The 14,133-nt window shown below is 36.7% G+C and overlaps 1 long non-coding RNA gene and 1 pseudogene across 2 annotated transcripts; both read left to right on the plus strand.

Moving 5' to 3' along the window:
- Positions 1-1,537: 1,537 nt before the first annotated feature.
- LOC147497922 (uncharacterized) lies at positions 1,538-2,978 on the plus strand. Its single transcript, XR_015194165.1, has 3 exons — positions 1,538-2,124; positions 2,769-2,812; positions 2,944-2,978. It is a non-coding gene; the product is annotated as an uncharacterized LOC147497922 (long non-coding RNA).
- A 1,555-nt stretch (positions 2,979-4,533) lies between these two features.
- Positions 4,534-5,834, plus strand: LOC147497923 (AT-hook motif nuclear-localized protein 25 pseudogene; annotated as a pseudogene). The gene is made up of 3 exons (XR_015196896.1): positions 4,534-5,176; positions 5,299-5,564; positions 5,668-5,834. The product of XR_015196896.1 is annotated as an AT-hook motif nuclear-localized protein 25 pseudogene (transcript).
- Positions 5,835-14,133: the final 8,299 nt, after the last annotated feature.

A 14,133-nucleotide genomic window follows, 5' to 3' on the forward strand; every position in this document is an offset into this window, starting at 1 on the left:
CCATGTTGAATTCTCACAGGTTTCTCCTCACAGATGATTTTTAGTATATCGGTATATCCAAATAGAGCAAGCTAATCTATATTGGATTATATTCCAAATTTTAATATTTGCATTCTTTTTGTGTAACGTATTAGTATTTGACCACGCCATTTTTTAGTTGGTGATACTTTTACTTTGCATATAAACCTGGTGTAGCTTCTAATTGGTTAGATTAGATTCACTGAAATATTAAAAATTGATATAAACTTCATTTCAAGGAATATTATTGATTGGTACCGCCAAATGCACATGATGGCTGTGTGGAGGCAGAGTGACCGGAGGGATGAATAAGATGAGCTTGATTCCACAAACAATGGATGTAAACAATGTAAATATCCATCAACACATTTTCATTCACATTTGAATTCAATGGATGTAAACAATGTATTAGATTTTGGCGATGAATACAATCTCATCACGAAATATTTTTGCTCTTTGATAACATAGATTTTGACTTCTCCTTCATCATGCTAGAAAGAGATTTATATATCTACTCATTTCAGCACTACTTTTGCTTTACTTGATTATAAAGATTGATTTACTAACTTATATTTGTGGATCATTAATTGTATTATTGATCTGAATGTACACGAAGGTTCAAGTATACGAACTTAGCTACACGAAAGAAACTCAATTTCATGTATAGACCATGAATCTGAGTCCAAGGTCATTTAACATTGAGGAACAATAGAAGACAACGAAGGGATGTGAACTGCAAGAATATTGTTGATGAACCAGAGGGACATGTAATGAAACTCACACTATGTATATGTTTATCAAAGCTATGATTATTGATACTTCTATAGTATTGCGACTGCAGTCTGTAGCTGATACCTGGTACTCTGATAGTACCATCAAGTAGATAGTGTGAAGTCGTTTTCTTCAAGATTCAGATAATAGCACGTCACCATGCTCTTTGCAACCTGACACTAAAGTGAGGACTGATGGAAATGAGGATCAACCTGGAGGGAAGGCCAGTAATTTGTCTTCAACACTTATTGATGTCAAGCTGGATAGCACAGAGAAGTTGGATCCACATCTTCAAGATTTCTATTTTTGAACAGCCATTTGAAGCTCTTCGGTTTCCAAGACGGTGACTACCAATATACCATCTGATGAAGATGCCGCCAAGATGTACTGTTAACAGGTATTATTGATCTGAATGTACCTGAAGGTTCAAGTATACGAACTTAGCAACCACGAAAAGAAACTCAATTTCATGTATAGGCCATGAATCTGGAGTCCAAGGTAATTTAACACCGAGGAACAATAGAAGACAACGAAGGGATGTGAACCAAAGAATATTGTTGATGAACCGTAGGGACAGTAATGAAACTCACACTATGTATATGTTTATCAAAGCTATGATTATTGATACTTCTATAGTATTGTGATTGCATGTCTGTAGTGATACGATACTCGATAGTACGTGATACTCACATTTTATTAATTATGAAAGTGCGGACATTTTTCTAATTCATATGGACAGTTGCATGGATTGTGAAGCCTTTCTTTAATAGAAAGAAACTGGAGACCAAATGTCTAAGTCCCATCACGCATGATCATGACTATAACATATGAAACGGTGACAGATTATTTATGTATTAGTTGCTGAATATATAATTTGGCCAACAAAAATTCACTTGGAGTCTGTTGTCGAAATTGGGAGCTAGATTGGAAGTTAATCAGGTGTACATAAATCTTTAGTAGAATTTATTAAGATCCAGTTGCATCCCAATTTAGGCACCAAATGTTTTAACATCAAGTAGATAGTGTGAAGTCGTTTTCTTCAAGATTCAGATAATAGCACGTCACCATGCTCTTTGCAACCTGACACTAAAGTGAAGACTGATGGAAATGAGGATCAACCTGAAGGGAAGGCCAGTAATTTGTCTTCAGCACTTATTGATGTCAAGCTGGATAGCACAGAGAACTTGGATCCACATCTTCAAGATTTATGTGTCTGAACAGCCATTTGAAGCTCTTCGGTTTCCAAGATGGTGACTACCAATATACCATTTGATGAAGATGCCGCCAAGATGTCAAAAGCATTAAGCAATTCTGATAAAGTTGACATGATCAAAGGTATGATTTCCATCTCTCTCTGACGGTTACTTTTTTATTCGAAGAAGGATGGATTTGATCCATATAGTGAAACCACGCCCGTTTAAAACTGTTATAGTTATTAATAAAATATTTCAACGATATATATGTAGTGTTTGCGGTTTCTAAAATGGATGTAAGATCATCCATCAATAAACTTCAATCCTTATCTAATTTGAATATATATACTACGTATATGCTTTAATGTGAATGCAAACACTATGATTGATAGTAATAACCTATTGGGCCGAGGCAAGATTCACCTACTTCAGGTTCTGACTTAAGAAAACAATATAATTTCTCTATAGCTTTTGACCACGATATAAAATTGCAATATTATTAAATCAAGTAGATTATGGAATGAATCCTTTCAATGTTGGATTATTATACTCGTAATACATATGTGCTTACATTGGTTGTCCTTACAAATATACACCTTGTTGTAGCATTACAAAATAAGTTCACATACTGATCTGAGAAAGAGCATGTATATATGTGGCATGTATAAAAAATGCTTGAAAGATCAAAACAATTATACGACAGGCTTTTCTGTTTTCTCAATCAATTTATCCACTTTCATCTGCGGATCCTAATCACAACCTTCTTCTTCTTCTTCTTCTTTGTAGGATCAAAGGAAGCAAGCTCCAACAAAGTGAATTGGTAAAAATATGTTAGTAAGATCGATAACATACCGAAGAGCAATGATCCCGAATGTTATTGTGATCATTGCTCTATCAATTCACTTCAAGATGTTCCTTTAATAATATCAAAATATTAGTTGTGATCATTGCTTTGTATCAGATTTATAGAAGTCGGGTGGGGAATTGATTGGCAAAGGTCTATTGAGTTTGAGAATTTTCCGTTTGAAGATCTCATACTTGAGGAAATGATGTTCAGAGTTATGTTTAACACTTTTTTTAGATGATCAAATATTCGTGAGGAGATTGATGCAATCGTAGGATGCTAAGGACCGGTTACCAAAAGGACTTCAAAGCGGGGTACATGACAATCATTTAATGGGAGTATCTATTGTTGAAATTGGGAATTGGGTGCCCCCCACCACATATTTTCATTTATAGCTTATTTGTACTGTGGATGGCATAGTTCAACAATGGGAATATTCTACGTAGATTGCTTTTGATCTTTACTTTACTCCATAGAATTGGATGATCTGCTCTTGGTCCGACACCTAAGAAGACAGAGTCGAGTGGCGTGAACCGCCACAAAGGAGACCGTGATGATGGGCCTAATGGAACCAAGTGGTGAGGCCAAGAGGATTCTTGCTGCTTCTATCAAGATAGTTAAAGATGCATTGCTGCTCACTGCTTTGCCGTTGCTACCATGGGAAGAGGAAAGAAAGAAGTAAGCAATATTTGTCAATTTCTTATTTGCTATAAATTTCTGATGTATATATGAATTTCTAAGGATTCATCGTGATTTTGTTAAGTGTGAGGTTTTGGGGCAGAGTTTTATGCTTCATCAGATTAGGGACGTGCATAAGCTATTTTGTTTAATTATATTATGAATCAAGATTTAGGCAGGACATAAATCCATTGAAAATATGAGAACAAATGTAAAAATGTGAGATCACATTGTTGAGCTGTTTTCATGAACCTTAATTTAGCCCTTCTTACTCACAAATTGATTGTGTTCCTTTCTACCGATGCGGGCAAAGAAGCAAATCACCGACAAAGAAGGACGACCAGGACAACAAATGTTGATGCCATCCAGCTCTATATCTTCTACAAACATGCATAGGCACTGTCTCACTTTCTTTCTTCCAGTTTTTATTTTGTTTCTTTTGCTCGATTGAATACGATCGTCAATAAGATTATTTTCTTCCTCTTCAAATTGGAAATTTGGATAATCGTTACTTTTCAATAGATACTAGATAGTACCTTTCAATTTAATTTTGGAGTAGATGAGGATTTTGTATGTATATCTTTTAATTAGTAGCAGTCGAAGGAACCCATTTTGCTAGAGGTACAAACTTCCCTAATTTTTGTATTTGGGTTTCTTTAATTTTTCTCTTTACATATTTCGGTTTCATTCTTTTCTAATGAACAACTTGATCTTTTGATTTTCCGAAAACGCTTTATCAGTTATGGAATGCAAGACGAACACAACCATGGGAATACAAGGTATGGCCATCTTAAAATGTTATTCATTGTATCAGTTGTAGTGAGCATAAACATTTTGTTAGTAGGCCTAGCACAGCTCGAAAAGAATCATTGTAACAGACACTTTGTACTTGGCAATTTGAGTTGCACTTTGAGAATTTTAAATTTTGCGAGGCGAGGGGTTGAATCGCTGGTCGGTTCCCTTGGGTAAGGTCTGCCTCACCAAAAGCATTTTCATATCAAAACAATTTCTTTAAAGTTAAAAGCATCAATGCAATTAATAATTGTTACTAGGGGCAGTCCAAATGCACCGAGATCTCATGTTACGGAGGTATCCTCGGTGATGATATAATGGATCAGTGTCAAACTACGCAAAGGCGAAGAGGCCTGGGAGTTTGTGTACTTTCGATGGTGGCGCACGGTTGTAAATGTTACACTGCATCACCACTCCAAATGGAGGGAGGTGTGGTCACACTTCACGGGCGGTTCGAGATACTTTCACTGTCGGGTACACTGCACCCACCACCAGCACCACCTGGCGCAGGAGGACTTGCAATATTTTTATCAGGATAGTATCTAGGGCAGGTTGTTGGTGGAAGTGTTGTTGGACCGTTGATGGCATCAGGTCCAGTGGTGTTGATGGGCGCTTCATTTGCAAATGCAGTGTTTGAAAGGCTACCATTAGATGATGAGGAGTCTCCTGTCCACATCCAGCCTACAGCCTCACAATCCTCGAAGGTTACAGGTAGTGGCGGAGGTGTTGGTGCGCAACTCGCTGATGGTGGCAGTGGAAATGGTGTCCATATGAGCAAAATGTTTTTGGCTCTAAAACAGATTGGTGTGTGAGAGCAATCTCAGCCACGAACCTGTATCTCCAAATGAACCACATTTATGTGAACTCCGAAGACATCAAGGTAACTTGGTGGTGATATATTTGTATTGAATTGCCAAACATAGATTTTTTTTGTCTTTCTCGGATCTTGGTGACAGTATCTGTTGAAATTTACATATCTGCAAGTACAAATTGTGTGTACAGGAAACAGGCTCCACCTATATTATGCCCAAAAACATTTTGAAAAATTTTATCTACAGACCCAAATTGCAGGTTACCTGTATGGAATAAGTCCCCCAGACAACCCTCAAGTCAAGGAAATCCGCTGCATTGCTATGTCGCCGCAGTGGGGAACTCGCCAGCAAGTCCATTTTCCATCTGCTCTTCCCGAGCATGAGTTCTTAAATGATCTTGAGCTGTTGGGATTGATGCATACCCAACCAAATAAGCTTCCTCAGCTTTCTCCACCGGTATTGGTTCTCATTGTTTTTGTGATTTCTTTCTTCATTTTTATTTCATCTTCCGATTAGATGTTTGTGATGGTCCAACACATAATCAATTTTTGCTAGACAGTGAAGTTTCTTGGACATGAGACACACCAAGGTACTATGATGGCCGATACTGGACTATGTGGAAGCTCCCCATGTTCGGATGCACTGATGCATCACAAGTCTTGGCTGAGCTTGAAGAGGCCAAGAAGGCTTACCCTCGGTATGTTACAACAGAGCAATGGGAAGATCATGAACTTCTTTAGAGACAAGTTTTTGTCGTCGTGCAGATTTATTCTTCTTCCCTAAACATTCCTCCCAAGCCATCAAGTACCCCTAAGAGAACAGAGATGTAGATTCCCTTTTGGCTTTTGTGAATGCCCTTAGATGAGGGCATTTGCTAGCATTGTCATATAATGCTAATTAGCGATGCAGCTTGGACAGAAAAATTGCAAAGGAAAATGAAGGGGTGCTATAATGAATTGGCCAGGCAAGATGCCGGAGAATGTATCTTAGTTTGTTTATACATTTTTTGTTTCGGTAGATGAGTCACAAGTGTTAATAGTCAAGTGAAGTATAGAGAGTTCCTCTGGAAAATTGTAATGCCTTAAGATTGTAATGGAATCAACGTTTTGCATCTAGATTGTTGGTTATTTCTTCTAAATATAATTGTAAACTGTGATTGCAGCATTGCAATATGCCTCAATGTTTCTTTTTTTTTATTGGTAAGCCTCTTTTATTTTTGCAATACATCAATCCTACAGTATCAAGATAAATTTCCACGTCTTCACAATCACCAATTTGAAGGCAGGACAACGTCCTGTGAACAATCATCTTCATAGAAAATCCTTGCAATAAAATCGTATAAGATTCATATAACTATATATTTTAGGATAGTATCATTATCTGATAGTCGTCCTTTCCATATGTAATTAAAAAGACTTCTAATTACAGTCAAATTACAAAACAAAATGGACTCTTCATCCTATGAAATATATATATACAAAACACTATATGTTTTTTTTATTAAACTACTATAATTAAAAAATGCAGGTCATGGAAAATCAAACATACAACAAGAAGATTGTGGAGTACGAAACAAAACACAATGTTTCATTGAAGAGTGCACTTACAGAAATTCTCAAAAAAGAAAAGATTTATGAAGAACCAATTTACAGTTCAATATTTGAGAACTATCAGTACGCAGCGGATGTCGCAATCAATGTGCCTATACTAAGAGAATACCATAAAGATCCAAATTATCCTATCATACAAACATCATTTGGAACATATCAAACCAAGAAAGTCGACTCAGAAAATATTGCTGCAGGAAATACCATACGCTATCTACAACAGATATACAAGTTTGAAGTACTAGATGTGAACTACAACGAACTCATGACTAGACGTGAATAGCTCTACGAAGCAAATATTCAAGTAGAAGAACTTCATATGCAGATTAAAGCATTGAAAAAAGATAATGCTTATTTAAAGGGAATAAAGGAATACTTGCTTATAGGCTGTCCAAATATGGAAATTGACGATCTAAGAATTCCCGAGTAAATATTCACAGCCATTGGAAGATCCAATGTTAGGAAAGCAATGTGATTCTTAATATTCATGTTCTTATTTTACGCAGCGAATTTTGTTATTAACATCCTAATAATGTTTATTAATAAATTCCATCTCTTTTGATTACTCCTTTGTTTTGTTTGTAGTTTTACATACACAAGTTACACAACCATGTATATTAGCTGGAATATATATTGAAAGTAAGCAGAGAATAGCCCATTTCAAATTGAAAGTAAGCAGAGTAGAAGCATAGAGTCGACTTTTATATATTAGAAGGTTACAAGGTCGACTTATACTTCTTTAGATGTGAAGAATCTTACTTTAGGAGGAGGCATCCCAACAATATGTAGTGTCTCTGAACTAGGGGGTATAGATGGATTGGATCCCAATGGTTAAATTCATTGGAAGCATGGGACTAGACCAGAAGATCTTTGACATATCCATTATGAGAATATATCCGGCCGACCTAGGTGAACTGTGTTAAGGTTTCCTTGGTCCACTTGCGTGGTCTGATCCAACCATTCATCGTCATGCCATTGCAACACGAGGTATGCTCATTTTGCAGTAATTGATTAGAGATTATATGCTAATGTTACTAACGAATAAACTAATCTCCCATAACTGGCTCTCTTGCTGCAGCCTGCAGATGTGGAACACAATCAGCCTATTCTGAATTTAAATTGTGCTCTGAGCATACAGGGTGAACTTTTACATAAAAGACACTACTGCTGCAGTGCTGCTGTATGTAGTGCTGTCGTATACATACGCTCGAGTCCCTGACCAATGGCTAGAAGCAAATCTGCTTAATTTTTTTTAAGATGAGACCATTACATGGCTATAAGGAGTTTTTCTATATTCTTCAAACCAATACTAGAAAATAAATCTTACCCGAGATAGCCTGTTAAACCTTGAAGTTTATTGGCACCTTCACGAAAAAAGAATCAAATGGATGAGACATGAAAGAGAAACACTAGGACTAGCATCATTCATAACTTAGCAGTTTTTTGTTGAATTGCCACCCTATTTTGTTCTGTTTTTCACTATTACGACTTGAACATCCTTACATTCGAAATCTAATTTGCTATTAGTCGATTAATATATCCTTTTTTAGCCAGCCACTCCAACTGAAGGTGTGGTCACACTTCACGGGCGGTTCGAGATACTTTCACTGTCGGGTACACTGCTCTAACCACCAGCACCACCTGGTGTAGGAGGACTTGCAATATTTTTATCAGGATAGTATCTAGGACAGGTTGTTAGTGGAAGTGTTGTTGGACCGTTGATGGCATCAGGTCCAGTGGTGTTGATGGCCGCTTCATTTGCAAATGTAGTGTTTGAAAGGCTACCATTAGATGATGAGGAGTCTCCCCGTCCCACATCCAAATTACACATAAAAGACACTCTGCTGCCGTCTTTTTCTGTATGTATGTAGCTGTCGTATACATACGCTCGAGTCCTTGACCAATGGCTAGAAGCAAATCTGCTTAATTTTTTTAAAGATGAGACCATTACATGGCTATAAGGAGTTTTTCTATATTCTGCAGACCAATACTAGAAAAGAAATCTGACCCGAGATAGCCTGTTAAACCTTGAAGTTTATTGGCACCTTCACAAAAACAGAATCAAATGGATGAGACATGAAAGAGAAACACTAGGACTAGCATCATTCATAACTTAGCAATTTTTTGTTGAATTGCCACCCTATTTTGTTCTGTTTTTCACTATTACGACTTGAACATCCTTACATTCGGAATCTAATTTGCTATTAGTCGATTACTATATCCTTTTTCAGGAGCTTTTCATAGCAGGTACAGACTCGACTTCTACTTTAATCCAATGGGCATTGGCAGAACTTATAAATCATCCAAACATGGTGGTAAGTTTCTACTTGACAGATATTTTAATGCTTTGGACTAATTTTAACATTCCTGATGCCGGACTGATCATTAGTTCAGAGACTACAGACATCTGCTAGGATATTCTTTGAACATTTAGTTTTCAAGCTACCAAATCAAGAGGTGCTTCAATATATGAACTTTTCCTTACATGTCTGAATGACTTGAAGACACACAGGATCACTCTGTTTCTTTGTTTCTTTCAGCCCATTCTGGAAGCTAAGGCAACAGGAATCTTCCTTGACAAAAACTACCGGCCTGTTCACATTCCTCCAGAGTTATGATCAAAGGTTGTTCAGTATCTTCGTAATAAAGGGCTGATGTGATTCTATATCCGTGGGAGCTATATCTACTGTTACTTACCCCAAGTAAAAACCGCGGTCTTTGTTGAAGTTTTGTGAAATGCCACTAGATGACGAGACATCGCATGGCGTGAAAGATTAGGTGACATGACGTATTTGAGGATGGGGAAGCCGGCAAGAGACTCAAGTCGGCAGCCATTTCCATAGCAGCGATCACAGATGAATGGGGAGAAGGAACAACGAACTGTGGGCGACGATAGAGAGGACGAAATCTCTTCAGGTTGTGTAATGCGCAAGCAACACACTCTTTGCATGCAGCCCGTACCATCCTTGCAGAGGCGTGTCCTATACTGTGTAGGGTGAAGCCAACACTCAAAAACTCCTTGAGCATATTCACATAAATCACCCCTCCTACGCGCTCCCTTCCGGAACTCTGGTAAAGGAACACAACTGTTGTGAAACTTCCTTGGGTCTCTTCTTCTAGCATTTTCACCCGGGTGAACAAAAGGACACTCCGTCCAGTCATGAGAAAGCCACCCTATCCTCCTATAGACGACCCTAGGTTCAACCCCACACAAAGAGTGGGACAAAGGAGACAATCCATTCAGAGTAAAGACAGAAACACAGAATCAGAGTCTGAGGAACCGGGTGTTCCCAGAATGAGGCCTCAAGATGTTTCTGAGTTAGAGAATGAAGGCTCACATAAGACTGGGAACCACGGAGAAAAGGTCGTCATGTTGTATACTCAGGGATCAAGCAATATGATTACTTCGAACTTGCATTGAAATTACATCAAGATGTGGTAGCGTTATACAAAAGGAATGGACTTGATAAAAACTATAGAACGGAGAGAAATATCAACACCACGCAACTCAAGTGGGAATTTAATCTTCTTGGTAGGCCAATGGATGTTTGCGACTTTAATCGTCAGAATAAACCGATGCTGAAGGAGCTCCACTTCTTGGTCACTTCAGTGTCTCATACTTTCGTAAACAATACCCGCAACTCCCGATGCAGTCAGGAATTGAATTGGTTGCTAGACAAGTGATTAATATCTTTTAAATCTTTCTTACTATATATTACTAAGCTTTATTGTAAAAATGAAATGACGTTTTTGAGGGTCTGCTAGCTCTATGACTGGATTCCCTCTCTGAAGTAGTACTAAACGTTGGTAATAGTTATGCTTAATTCTAATTATTTGATGTGCGTTTCTTAATTTGTTATCCTTTTTCAGTTTGAACTATACGTGGCTCAGTAATTTCTATTATGATGTTAGTTGGTTAGGTTCACTCTTAAATAGAAAGTGAAACTGATGATGAATTTCAAGATGAAATGAATCTTACGAACTCTAAAACTTCTGAAATTGGAGCAAAAGATATTCACAACTGATTTGCCGAACTCAATACTTAACGCCCCAAAACTGTCTAAACGTTGTCTTGCAGCACCTATATATTATCCACAACAACTGATGGGGCAGAGCTTTATACTTGCACCCCATAATTATCTAGACATTATCTTGCAGCACCTATATCATCGGAGAGGCTTACTTTGTAGTGAAATCTTAACACGAGCTAGCACAAACATGAACAGAGCTATTATACAGGATCTAGGAATAGGATCCTATTTTCTCTTGACGAAACTAGGAATTTGATTTTGTTTCACACTCTTTATTCAAATAAGTAGATAACCTAATAAATTACTACAAATGTTAAGATGAAATTAAATACACACAAATGTCCAAGGATAAATTTAAGAAGTCTTATACAATTAAAACTCTAAAGCTAACTCAGTTCTTACACAATTACAAATCATATAGTGTCACATATATGCCGAAGTAGTAAACTCCCCAACGCCCTTAGCACCTCCAAGAGTTTTAACACCAAGCACATCTGACAATATAAATAATTCCCCCAAACACCTGCAACTTAATCCTAGCACTGATTATATCCTAAGGCTTCCAGTATAATATTTATACTAACACCATAAAATCCATCAGCAAGAAGGGCATTGGAATCCAACCCAAACGTGAAACAAATCAGCGTCAAAATCGGCAAAGCAACACAACAAGCAATCACTCTCGGCATGACAAGGCAATCCACTGGGTCAGTACCAAGAACTCTCAATGTATCAGTCTGCTCCAAAACCTGCATTGTTCCCAACTCCGATGCAAATGCACTTCCTTGCAGTGAATAAGAGCAGCAGCTATAAGAAGAGTTAAAGCTTTAGCCAAAGAGAGGAAGAGTTGTTCAGGTTTACCTTATGGATGACGAAAAAAATATATACCTCAAGAATTGCTCGGTACAATAGACGATGTATTCTTGCACTGAAAAAGAATAATGGTATGAAATGTTAATTTTTATTTTACACACTTGATAAATATTCTAACAAAATAATATATTGAAGGGTCTAACCTTATGCGAATATATTGAAGGTTCTAACTTTATGCGTCATAGAAGAATTATGATGTCTGCAAATACAAAGAGCAACCATAGAGAAAAAGTGGTGAAAGAGCATAGAAGAAAACATCCACAGCTAATGGAATATCAAAGTCACACTTGTATGTAACTTGAGAAATAAAAAAATACCGTTTTATACTCTCATTTGATTTTAAGATATTGTATAGATGTAAGTAACTGATATCTATATTTTTCTTTATGCCTTTATTATAGAGGAATTGATACACAGACAGGAATTAAATGAGCAACAGAGCAATCATTTAAGCAATAGTACTGGTATGAACTTACTAATTTTATAATGACACAACAATTTTAATATCCTTTCCACAAGAAATGGCTAAAGTTGACCCTTTTTTGGTAAAATTCTCAAACAGTCAATGTTGAATCTACAAAGGAACAGACTGCTAAAATAGCTCGCCTTAATCGAAGTCGTTTGTTGGCTTTAAAGAAACGTAATCGTTTGTTGGCATCCAAGGAAAACAACTTGTGTTCAAATAAAGGTAAAATTGTATTTTATATTCCGTTGAGGATTAATTAGAGTTTTTGAAATTTCATATTTTTTATTACACAGGCCAAATAGGTACTTTGAATCTTACAGATGCTATGCGCCGCATAATGACTTCAATATCTCAAATCACAAATATCAGTGAAAGGAATAAACATTTGCAAAAGCAAAAAAAAAAAATTCATCGTGATCTAAGCAAGTATACTAACAATGATGGTATGTGTTTTCTTCTTCAATTTTGATATTTTATTCAAAATGTTTGCCAAATTCACAACTACTTTTTATATTTTAGGAGTTCATGACTTTGGACCACCAACCTAAGAGTGTATGTGTCTTGTGGAGCAATTCTTTGGGAAGAAGAAAGAAATAACAAAGGAAAATCATCTGTTCTAACATTCTCTATATGTTGTGGAGAAGGAAAAGTTCAACTTCCACTATTTGAGACTGCCCCTGAGTTTCTTAATAAACTCTTAGACTTGCAAGGAGGAATAAGATCTACTAAATTTAAAAGATATATACGGACATACAACTCCATGTTTCAATTTACTTCTGCAGGAGGAAAGATAGATAAGACTAGCAATGATGGAGGAGGTCCTTTCGTTTTCAGAATAAGTGGGCAAAATCATCATAAAATTGGGTCTCTTCTTCCATTCGAAAATAAGCCTCCTCAATTTGCCAAGTTATATGTATACGATACTCAAAATGAATTGAAGAATAGGATGCAAATATTCAATGAATATAATGAACTTCCTAATCCTGCAATTGTTGATGGATTGATCAAAATGTTTGATCAACACAATAAAGTTGTACAGTCTTTTAGGATGGCTAGAGACAGATTTAAAGAAGATGAAATGATTGATGTCCACCTAAGACTTATTAATTCTCGGCAGAGTGATAGAAGACAATACACCGGCCAACCGCAATGAAGTTGCAGCTTTAATTGAAGGGGATGGATTTAATGTTAATGATTTTAGGGACATAATTGTTGAAACTAGAGGAGGTTTGGAGAGAATAAATGAATTGCATCCTAAATTCATGGCTTTGCAATATCCTTTAATGTTTCCCCGTGGTGAAGATGGCTATAGACCTAGGATTCCTTATAGAAGATTTCCTAATAGTGAGGAAAATGAAAGAGTTTTTAATATAGATGATCATAAAAGAGATACGGTTAGTATGAGACAATATTGGGCTTTTAGACTGCAAAGAAGGACATTAGAAAGTCGCCTACTCTGGATAGGTGGACGTTTACATCAAACAGTCATTGTTGATGGTTATTCATGTATAGAAGATCAAAGAATGTGTTGGTATCGGACACACCAAGAAGAAATTATGGCTGATTTATACAGCAATGTGATGGATGCAGTGGTCGCAGGTAAATAAGTAATATTATTTAATTTTTAAATTTTATTTCCATTAGCTTATAATTTGTTTTAATCTATCAATAACCCATTTTAAAATAAACACAGGTGATACTACAGCAGCATCAATTGGTAAACGTTTGATCCTTCCATCAACATTTACAGGAGGCCCTAGATACATGATACAGACCTACCAAGATGCTATTGCCATATGTAGATGGGCAGACCACCGATCTTTTATTATTCGTGACTTGCAATCCAAATTGGAATGAAATTCTTAGTTATCTACAAAAAGACCACGGACTATTGCCTAATGATGTTCCCTCGATGATGTTGTGTGTCGAAAGTATTCAAAATGAAGTTGGAGTGCATTATGAAAAGATTGCATTATGGAAATCATTTCAAAGAGAGTCATTGCAGGTTATAATCACATACCTTTTTTTATAGAATAGATAATGTCCAA

This window comes from Coptis chinensis, chromosome 5, assembly GCF_015680905.1.
Source record: "Coptis chinensis isolate HL-2020 chromosome 5, ASM1568090v1, whole genome shotgun sequence".
Taxonomy (NCBI): Eukaryota; Viridiplantae; Streptophyta; class Magnoliopsida; order Ranunculales; family Ranunculaceae; genus Coptis; species Coptis chinensis.